At 36.1% G+C, this 11,381-nt stretch overlaps 1 non-coding gene across 1 annotated transcript; it reads right to left on the reverse strand.

The window, feature by feature from the left end:
• Positions 1-5,060: 5,060 nt before the first annotated feature.
• On the reverse strand, positions 5,061-5,132 carry TRNAW-CCA (transfer RNA tryptophan (anticodon CCA)). The gene has a single exon. It is a non-coding gene; the product is annotated as a tRNA-Trp (tRNA).
• Between the last annotated feature and the right edge of the window lie 6,249 nt (positions 5,133-11,381).

The following is an 11,381-nucleotide window of genomic DNA, read 5'->3' on the forward strand; positions in this document are numbered from 1 at the left end:
TTTATTTATAAAATAATGGAAAAGTAATTAACTTTAGGAACTGATGAAATAAATTGGTTATATGCATAAATAACTAAATGCTAAATAATTTTAGATAACTTGTGTAGTACCTACTATAGGCCAAAAATTAAGTATTTTATATATGTTCAAATAGAGAATCCTCACAAGGACCTTATGAGGCACATGCCATTATTATATCTGCTTTATTTTGGGTAAAGTTTAAATGTAAAAAATCAAAATAACTTACCTCCTAATGTCATTCATCTTTGTAAGTTGCAGTGTTGGCCTTAAAAGCAGGGAGTCTGGTCCTACAATCTATTTCAAAAATGCTTTGCTATATTTTTACAAATTGATATTAAAATATGCATGACTTATGAGTGTTTAAAGGGAACAATATAGACAATTATAGACACATTTTTCAATATTTTCACTGAAAAATAAGTCAAGGAGATATGCCAAGATGTTAATAATTGTTGCCTTGGAGTTATGTGATTATCAATGATTTTTTACTTCAACTTTTACTTTTGTATTCTTTCTAATGTATTCAAAGTTTTTAAATAAAAAATAAATATACTTAATAAGTATTCATACATATTTTTGACATTTATTTACTGGATTGAATTGAACAGTAAGATATTTGGTAATTTGAATGTTCATTTCTTTCTAGGTAAACTTTTTAATTCAAGGTTGAGGTGGTTGAATACACTGACAAAATATAAATAGCTAACAAGTTTTATGTAATTAGCCAGGGATCACTCTCAGAATTTAGTTTGCCTATCTTCCTTGTACAACTATGGAATACTCCAGGTATTTTGTGTAACCTGTTTTCATATATGGTCCTGTGTCCCTGATAGAGGGGCATATGCCAAAGAAATTTTAGCCTGTCGTCAGGTTTCTGGATACTTAATTTCAGTTACTACCACACAGAATCTTCCCAGGTGGCTGCAGTGGTAAAGAATCTGCCTGCCAGTGCAGGAGATACAGTTCAATCCCTGGGTTGGAAAGATCCTCTGGAGGAGGAAATGACATCCCACTTCAGTATTCTTGCCTGAGAAATCCGTGAACAGAGGAGTCTGGCAGACAAAGAGTCCAACACGACTGTGACTGAGCATGCACACACATGCACATACACGCACACACACACGCACACACACACACACAGAATCATATTCACTAAAACATTTGAGGAGGGGTGGATTGGAGATTTGTAGCACAGACTAACAAGCAGTCAGTTAAGCACACTTAGTCCAGCTAGATTAAAAAACAATCAAAGAAAAAGTAGAATAATTTGAAATGGAGAAGAGTGAGGAAACAGGACTATCCATATTTCCCCCAATTTTACATTGTGTTTCCCAGCATAAGTGCATATGACACTTATTGCATATTTTTTCTGTTCACCTAGAAATGTCTGCTCATCCTTAATTGTGGTGGTGATTTAGTCACCAAGTAGTGTCCTACTCTTGAAATGCCATAGACTGTAGCCCGCCAGGCTCCTCTGTTCATGGGACTCTCCAGGCAAGAATACTTGAGTGGGTTGCCATTTCCTTCTGCAGGGTATCTTCCCAACCCAGGAATCAAATCCAGGTCTCCTGCCTTGCGGGCAGATTCTTTACCGACTCAGCTACAAGGGAAGCCCATTAGGCTTATTGCTTGAGTATTAAAAGGTGATGGAGGGAGGAATTAGTTAAATTGATTGTTAAACAATTATCTTTGTTTCTGGTCTTATCATGACAATGACAAAATATGACACTATCTGGTCCTGATATGAACTGCTACACATTTCCAGTTGTATGCTTCAACCCAGAATATTTTTTTTTAAATTTACTAATTCATTCAACATTTCTTGGTAGAAATGTGATAAACTGTAATGTAGTAGAGGCTTACATCTCTAAAATAATTTAGGAGGACTTCAGAGAAGTCCCTAAACCTTAAAAACAATTCCAAGCATCGGCCAGTCAGTAACATTTCTGAGAACACAAAATCAGACTTACCACAAGGGTGGTAATTTCAGTGCCAAGATTTTGCCCAGATAGTGCTTTCTGAATCACTTGTGGGAAAAGTTAAAAAAAAAAAAACAAAAAAACCCTACTAACTAGAACAAAGCTAAACGAGTTTTGCTGATGAGAGGAAGCATGTGAAGGTATTGTTGCCTATACTGTAGAAGACAAAATGTGAAAGAATAGAGCTTTGTCATTGCTTCTAAAGACTGGACCATTAAGATATCCTTCCTGCAAAATGTTCAGGACAAGTCTTAATGAAAGCTGTGAGTTTGGTTAACTTTATCTTTATTCAGCTTGGCTTTTCAATTATGGATCTCCTACCCTTTTGTTGCACAACTTAAAGTCTGAAAAACACACAATGCTAACCATTCACACTACTATGTGGATTTTAGGGTGTCATTGCTTTTCATTTCTTTCTGTGGGATATTTACATTTTATATTAAATTGAGAAGAGAATTTTCTCTGTTAAAGAAATTTCAGGCACAGGTGAGAAGAGAGGGTGAGATAATAAATTTTGGCTTGAAGCTTTTACTGGTACTATAATCATCTCAAACAATAGTTGTGCCCTCTACCTACACATAAAACTAGCCTTGAGTTGGATGATTCAGACTAGATCACTTTTATCAATATTGTCTGTGCTCACATTATTAGATTAATGGGTTGATTGGGTCAGCTTTCATTTTAATATGGAAAATATTAAGATAACATAAGGCACATAATTTTAACTTAGTATGCCAAAGATGTTAGTAAGGCCAAAGGTATTAAGAAATTATCCTGATTCATATAATATATATACAGAGTGCCAATGCATTATTTATAATGTGAAACAGCATGGATCAGAGAATTTTTTTTCTTTACGTACACTCAATTTCCTTAATTTAGCATCAATATTTCCTTCATTCAAATATCAACATTTAGCCACATGTGGCATATATTACAACTAGCTGTCACCTGTGATAGCTTATTGTTCACTATGGCTTAGATATGAGATATAACACAACCAACCTTCCAAGTGTAATGTCACACTTCATATGTCAAAATTTGGGGCCAATTAAACCATGGAAGAATGAGTAAAAAGAAAAGCTGCATAAATACGAGTCTAAGAAGTTAACAAAAAATACATGTAAAAAGGAGAATGTGGATTGTGCCAGATTCTGATTGATACCCCTATTTCCCTCCTCTCCCTGACTTATTAGCTATTTTATGACAATTTGACTTTGCCCTCAAGTCTCAGTTCTAACCACTGAGTTCTTTTTTCTCCTTTTCTATTCTAAAAACTCCCCTTGATTACCTGATAACTATGATTCAGATTGATTTATCCAAGTTTCTGGGGTTCAAGTCCATCCTCCATCTTCCCACAGAGTTTCAAAACAGACCTATTACTGTGCTGACAATGCTGAACATTTGTGTTCATCTATTAACATATATTAATGCCTCTTATGTGGCATTAATAATAATGTGGCATAGATTATTCTATATTAGGGATGCAATGGAGAAGGCAATGGCACCTCGCTCCAGTACTCTTGCCTGGAAACTCTATGGACAGAGGGGTCTGGTGGGCTGCAGTCCATGGGGTCACTAAGAGTCGGACATGACTGAGTGGCTTCACTTTCACTTTTCACTTGCATGCAATGGAGAAGGAAATGGCAACCCACTCCAGTATTTTTGCCTGGAGAATCCCAGGGATGGGGGAGCCTGGTGGGCTGCCGTCTATGGGGTCACACAGAGTCGGACACGACTGAAGCGACTTAGCAGCAGCAGCAGCAGCAGCAGCAGCAGGTATGCAAAGATATAATCACTCAATAGGAGTTGAGTGATGTAGTTCTGTCTACAATAGAGAGTTTTACCATGTCTAGGTCTATCCCAGATTTGAGGGAGGAAACCCAGAGAACAATGAGGAACATGTAAGGACACCCAGGTTAGGTTGGTGAGAGATGGGGCAGCATTAGAAGTGAAACATTGTTAAAGAAATGTCTTGAGGAAAGATGATGCTTGAGCTGATCATATAAGAATTGCTTTCTTGCCAGTGTTATGGGTCGACTTTGTTAAATTAACATTTGTTAAGTGGGTCACAGGGTATAGAACAGTGAGTCAGGGTTCAAGAGAAATATCACTTTCAAATCCTTCAAGAAGTACACAGCATGCATGAGAACCCACACAGGCAGGTTAAAGCAGGGGAGAAGTAGAGAGAGCAATTGGACCTAGGTACATGCCTTTGTTAGGATCCATGGATGCAGTGCTTTGGAGTTCCCCTAAGGTTGGATTGGTGAATTCCAAGTCATATGAACAGGGTTTTAGAAAACTCTATATCTAAGGAATGTGCAAGGGAGGGAAGACCCCAGGGAGGCAGGGGAGACTACTGATCACACATACTACTGGGGAAGGCATGTCCGAACCTACTTTTTGCTTGTGACTGATGGACTCTCTTATCTAGGTCATGGATTTGCATGAGGAGGCTAGTGTTTAAAACTTGCACAGACCACTTGGCCGAAGAAAATGGAGGTGAAAGGAACAATACTATAGTTTAGTTAACTCTCAACAGGCAGACTCACTTCTTCTTATCAGTCAGTTGGAAAAGCTATAGCTCTGTTTGGTATTTAAAATCAGCAATAAACTTTAAAGTAATGTGAGAGACTCCCATGAATGCAGTAGATAAGAGGAGCATTGAACCAGGTACTATGTATCAAGATCTTTTAGTTCAAATTCCAGTCTTCCTTTTGATAAACTTTTCAACCAAGGTCAAATTCACCTTTTCATGTTTAAATTTTCATCTAGGTAATGACAGAGATTTGGTTTTCTCTGAAATCTTATATTTCCTGAGCTACCTTTCAGAGGTCTTCCTGGGAGGCTGATAACCCTTCTGCTAGTAGCATTAGGAGGGAAATCTCATTAATAAGCTTTGCGTCTTTGTGCCAGATAACTTGAAAGTGAAAGTGAAGTCGCTCAATCGTGTCCAAATCTTTGCGACCCCATGGATTGTAGCCTACCAGGCTTCTCCGTCCATAGGATTTTCCAGGCAAGAATACTGGAGTGGGTTACCATTTCCTTATCCAGGGGATCTTCCCGACCCAGGGATTGAACCTGGGTCTCTTGCATTGGAGGCAGGCGCTTTAACCTCTAAGCCACCAGGGAAGCCAGATAACTTACTTTCCCTTTAGTCTAACAAGAAAAGATAAATATAACATCAACTGGCCAGCCTTTGCACTGTGCTTGACTGATAAGAAACATATTGACCTGGGATCTTTCTCACTATCAACAGAGCTTTCCAGGGGAATATGTTAAGAGAGTTTTAAAAAAAGGTATTTATGTGAAAAAATTTGAAACAACTGTGTGGTTTTCTTTATCTGTCATTCATTTTCAAAATCTTGTACCACATGGGTATTACCTTACAATACTATTTTAACAGAATTATGGAGACTATAGCAGAAATATTAAAAAAAATCAAAAGCCAAGAGCAGAAATGAAACCATGGAATCTTTGGATTTGATATTGAAAATTATAATTTCATCAGTGTGGTCATAGAAAGAGCTTCAGCTCTAATAGCATGATTTTAGAGGTATTTCAGAACATCAAGTATGAGAGCTGAGCAAACACAGAGCAAGGCCACTTCAGACATATGCTTTCAAATACTTGGAAGCTTAAGTCAACTCTAAAGCTATTATGTGCATTACAAAAGTTTCAGTATCACCGCTGCACTCTTGGTGATGATAAGTGTCCAAAGTCGGTTGGCTTAGGATTCCACACCCAGAATACTTATTTTAGGTAATGCTTATTCATGTAACTAATTTGATACACTTACTTAAGGGTCCGAAGCAAAGGGAAAAAGAGATTTGTCATGGGATGGGAAATATTATAGAATTAATATTTGTAAGTTCAGTAGAAATGAACTTGGCCATGATATGAACTTATTATCAGGAAACCAATACTGAATAACTGAAAAAAAAAAAATCCAGAATTGAATGCTCTGATGACAGTAAAAATCAATATCTATTCACAACCTAGAAACCTTAAAGACTGGAAAACTGGGTCCAATTATTTACATAAAATGTAAACTAAGAGACTCCTGCCTTAAGAACTGTGAAGGATATGAGATTTTACCATTTTGGGACACTTAATTTAGTCTGCTATAGTTTTATGGATGTTGGCAGAAGACATGAGAATCCTGGGACAGAGAAGAGAGTTTTGTCATGGCACAGCCTGAGTTTAACATTCATATCAGTTTTTCTCATTCCCCAAGACTCACAGGGGCAACCCAGGATAGCTCAGGTGGATGCTGCTCACCTAGTGGATTTGCATTTTTTTTTTTTAAATTGGGCTGCAAGCAATCTTGTTCAACCTTTGCTCACTCAAGAAAGGCACTATGTATTCCAAAGCTATTTGTAATAAAAGCATCCTTGAAAAGATAGTCCAAACCCAGAGCTATCAGTGCCTCTGTTCATAACACTGAAGAAAGGTAGGAGGAGAACTGCCTCTCTGGAGACCTGTCTCCTAAAGTGCTCATGCTTTGGAAAATTTTGGTGGAGCAGGCATGCCGTTGGTTAGTTTATTAAGTTGTGGGCTTATTTCAAAATGCTGAAAACTTATTCTCCAATTTTGCTTAATATCTTTTTTCTTCCTATTATTTTGGTCTTTCAGTGTTTCATAGAATTATCTTGCACATGGGGCCATTATTCTGCTGATAATCATTTTGTGATTATATTCTCAGTTATTCTGGGTTATTTGATTGTGAACTCAGTAACATTTCTAATTGCTGTAAGACTGCTACTTCTTTATATCTTGCTATTACTCTGAATATCTTAATAGTCCTAGTTTTCTAGCTGAGAGCTGCTAATGCTTATATAAGTTAGCATGTGTGTCTACTTTTCTTATTAATTTTATAAAAATAATGAAAATGAAATATGCATCCAATTTTTCAGAAAAAAAATGTCATCCTTCTTTTTTTAATTGAAACAACGTGGCAAGAGCAGGATGAATCATTAGAGATGTCCATTTTAATACCAGCCTAGTGTGCAATGGATAAGAAAAGACCTGAGCCCCAAAACATTTGTATCCAGCAAATGTCACAGCAGAGTCACAGTTACACTGACTGCTTCTGTTTCAGTAGCCAGATGAATGACTTGAGACAACAATGTTCTTTTTATAACTTCCTCAAAAGCACATGGTACAAGCCTTCTCTCTTAGCAGACAATGCCTGAGTGTTTGCACATGATATGAACAGTAATTTCTTAACAGATACATTTAATGATATTTATTTATCCATATGATGTCAGTTATTTATTTCTTCCACTGAGTAGATTACAAGTGGCCTGCATAACAGGGTTTCAGAACCAATCTGAAGTTAAGGACAATGACAAAACCTCTAGTCAAATCTGAACATCCTGTGCAAGTCCTCTACTATAATACTCATCTCACTCTCACTCTAGTGAGGTCAAAACATAATTCAAATGATCAAACTACTGTTTCCATGCAAAGTGTGTAGATATATTGATTAGGGAATACTAATTAAGATACTTGCAAGACTTGGACACTCAGATGACTCAATGAAATGGGTCAGCAGAAAAGGAAGTTCACGTAGAATTCAGTGTCAGAGCAATAATAAAGAATAGTGGAGATATGGAAAGTGTACACTTTCTCTAACGAAGACCATCTGTCACCCAAATTCAATTATGAGAATGTGGCATGTTAACAGTTTTCCAATATTTAAGATAATTCAAATTTTTATACAAAATTACATTTGTTTTAAGTTAGCTTGTGAGCCCCCAGTTTGGGGTCCTTGTTTTTGATAGGAAATAGTACTTGGAAATAGGTGCTATGAAATCCTTTCATTTACTAATAGCTATGAAATTCTGTCTCGGTCTAAAGAGAGTTCAGTCTATTTCTGAGAATGTAGAGTGCATCATACCTCCAGGGCTGGCTTATCATGCACAGCTTTGATCTTGAGAAGAACGCCTAATTTATTAGTCTTTCTCATGTGTGTTTTTTGGAATCAAAGTTCTCCAGTTGACAGTGGAAATAAATGGTGAGAATATTTAAAAGCAAAAATTAATTAGTTTGTTGAACTAATATCCTCAGTGTCATTGAACAAAGTGAGGTCCCCAAAACGTAAAACAAGTACTTCTTGCATAGATCCTTGCAAATTTGAGCTTGAGAATGGTTGCAAAGGAAATCCACACATGGTTTTGAACAAATTCAATTGATTTACTGACCTCTGAAAAGAACCCACTTTCAATTTAAATGTTCAAGTACAGAATCCAACCAATGATAAACATTACATAGCCCATTCCCCTAAAATAGATAACTAAGTTTAGGTATTATAGTCAAACATTACTTTAGATGCAAAGTTTTTTTCTTTTTATTTTATTTTTGTATTAAACAGGTAAACTACCTTCTAAATTTTTTTTTTGACTATTATATAATGTTTTGGAAGTGCTTGTATAAATTTTCACAATCAACCTGAATATTAATAATGGGAAATTAATCCTTCCAGGTATTAATTATGTAAAAAAAAGTTCTCTGGGGTTTGAGGAGGTGTTTTTTATAGCACTGAATTAATGATTAAATAATTATAGAATATAGTGAGTAAGATGAATCACTGCTACTTACAAAATATTCTAACGTGAAATGTTCTGACAGTCTGCCTGTGGTTGGCTCTCAGCCAATAGGAACTCATAGAAAAATGGGAGAAAGCAAGCATATTAAAAGAAATAACTTAAAAAAATCAATTGTATTTATCTTCATATTGCTAAATCTAGGATCACTAATATGCTGAAATGTACAGAAGGAAATGCATGAAATTAAAATTTGAGGGATGTCACCTCAATGTCTTCAAGTGTTGTATTTGTCCTCTACATTAGAGATGTGCTTATTTGACTATCTTAGGGGGTCTAACATAATTCTAACTATATTATTCCAAGAGGATGATATTTTTCAGGCGTGAGTTAGCTAGCATTAAGGCAATAAATATCTTAATGATACAATACGATATGATTAAATGGGGATAGATCTAGAATACTAAGTCACTTGCAGGAAGTCTAATCTCTCCACTCTACTTGGAAAAATCAGAAAATTTCACTTTTCTGAAAACTTGCACTCCCAGTATTCCTCTTTTAATTCTTTATATTCATATTTAATTTCTCTTGCTAAGTCACTTCAGTCGTGTCCGACTCTGTGCGACCTCATAGACGGCAGCCCATCAGGCTCCCTAGTCCCTGGGATTTCTCTTAGTTTTCCTTTAAACATAATTAAGCTTTCTATATCTTAAAAAACAAACAAAAACACCTTTGACTCCCTCACTCTGAAATCTCAAGTATCTCTTTTTATCCTCACAGTCAAACTGCTTAAAATAATTGTTTATATTTTCTACCTGTATGAGCTTTTGTTCACTATTCAGACTGTTTCATTATGGTTTAAACCCCCATCAGTTTACATACATAGCTCCACTATATTCCAAACAACTTTCTTGTTTATGGGTCTTAATCACATCTCTTTTTCAAAAAGCAAGCATAAAATCTATACTCAAGGTTTTTAGGAAAATATTTTCAAACAGTTCTCTTTCTATGGAGGAACCAATGGGTGTTGTTACATGTTATCTGCTTAGAGGGGTTATCTTACTTGACCTTTCTGCTACATAATATACATTCTTCTTTTTTTAAAAAAATTATTTATTTTAATTGGAGGCTAATTACTTTACAATATTGTATTGGTTTTTCCATACATCAACATGAATCCACCACGGGTATACACGTGTTCCCAATCCTGAACCCCACTCCCACCTCCCTCCCCATACCATCCCCCCTTGGTGCACCAGCCCCAAGCATCCTGTATCCTGCATCGAACCTAGACTGGTGATTTGTTTCTTATATGATATTATACATGTTTCAATGCCATTCTCCCAAATCATCCCACCCTCTCCCTCTCCCACAGAGTCCAAAAGACTGTTCTATACGTACTAAGATTAGTAGCTATTGTATTACATAGCATAGCCCTAAGCTTTTACTTAGTGGATTCATAGTTACTTTTGTCATCTCATCTTCTGCACTATTTCTCAAAAATGTCTTCTGTGATAATCTAGGTTATCTATTTTGATATATAATATTATAATATCATTTCTTCTCATTAACAGTAAAATTTGACATTTATATAGAATAATAATTTGACATTTTATTAAAGCAGAAAATATGCCTTTTTTTCACTCTTCTCCAGACCCTCAGCTTAATATCTGAGTCCTGATAGGGATCCAAAATATACATTATATTAATGGATGCACAATGACAAAATAATTGAACATGAAGGAGGGACATAGAAATACTGAAATGGAAATGCAGTGATATGACACATTCTATGATATAAAATAAATAGTACACTTTGCTATATTTGAAATAGAAAGCGAATAAGGACCTATTGTAAAAAAAAAAATAAAAATAAAACAAGTGGTATGGGCTTGTTCTGAGATAGGCTTAGATTCTCATCCTTTAGCTGGGTAATTTGAGCATGTTTCTTAGCATTACAACTGTAATTAGTGCTGGATCTAATTAGGTAAGTAAAAACATAAAATTGATTAAAACAGTGACATAATAATTGATAAAGACACTTTGCTATGTTGATATTTATCTGGGCACTACTGACAGTTGAACGTTTGCCAGGAGGACAGCCTGGGACTCTGTTAAAACTCATTATGCATGAATAGGCAGATGTAAGCATTCATTATATTTTGAGTCCTTCTTTGATTCACAAGAAGGACTCTGAGGACTCAAAAGCTGTTATCCCGTGATTACAGTTTAATGCAATTAAAGGATACAGGTTAAAATTACAAAGGGAAAAGGTATATGGTATGGCATCTGGTAGAAACCAAGTGCAAGCTCCCAGGGGTGCCTTCCCAGTTTGATTGCACAAGCCTGCTTAATTTTTCAAATAAGAAGGTATGACAATATGCACTAAGCACTGCCAATACAAGATGCTCACCTATGGTTTTGTGTCTAGATTTTGTTGGGGGTCAGTCAGGTAGGCTAACTGGACTCCAGACCCCCACAGCAGAACTGGATGTTCATCATAAATCATGTTGCTATCATAAACTATCTGGTCAAAGTGTTCTAGTGCAGCCCCAAGCCTCAGGCTTGCAAAGACTCTTATCAGGCAGAAATTTCAAAGTTTCAAAATTTCTTGTTCCTCAGCAACAAGAAGCTGGCAAATAGCCCTGAAAATATGGCTTGTGGAAATGTATAGGATTTGACCAATGTAGGCCTGCTGAATTAACCCTTTCTTGTACAATATCTAAATTCAGCAATACCAAGAAGAAAGGGATTTTCAATTCTAGTGTCTCTCAACAGCCTAGAACCCATCCTCAGAGTGTTTTAAGTTTCCTACCTAAAAACAATTCCAGCC

The sequence above is a fragment of the Ovis canadensis genome, chromosome 1 (assembly GCF_042477335.2).
Source record: "Ovis canadensis isolate MfBH-ARS-UI-01 breed Bighorn chromosome 1, ARS-UI_OviCan_v2, whole genome shotgun sequence".
Classification (NCBI taxonomy): domain Eukaryota; kingdom Metazoa; phylum Chordata; class Mammalia; order Artiodactyla; family Bovidae; genus Ovis; species Ovis canadensis.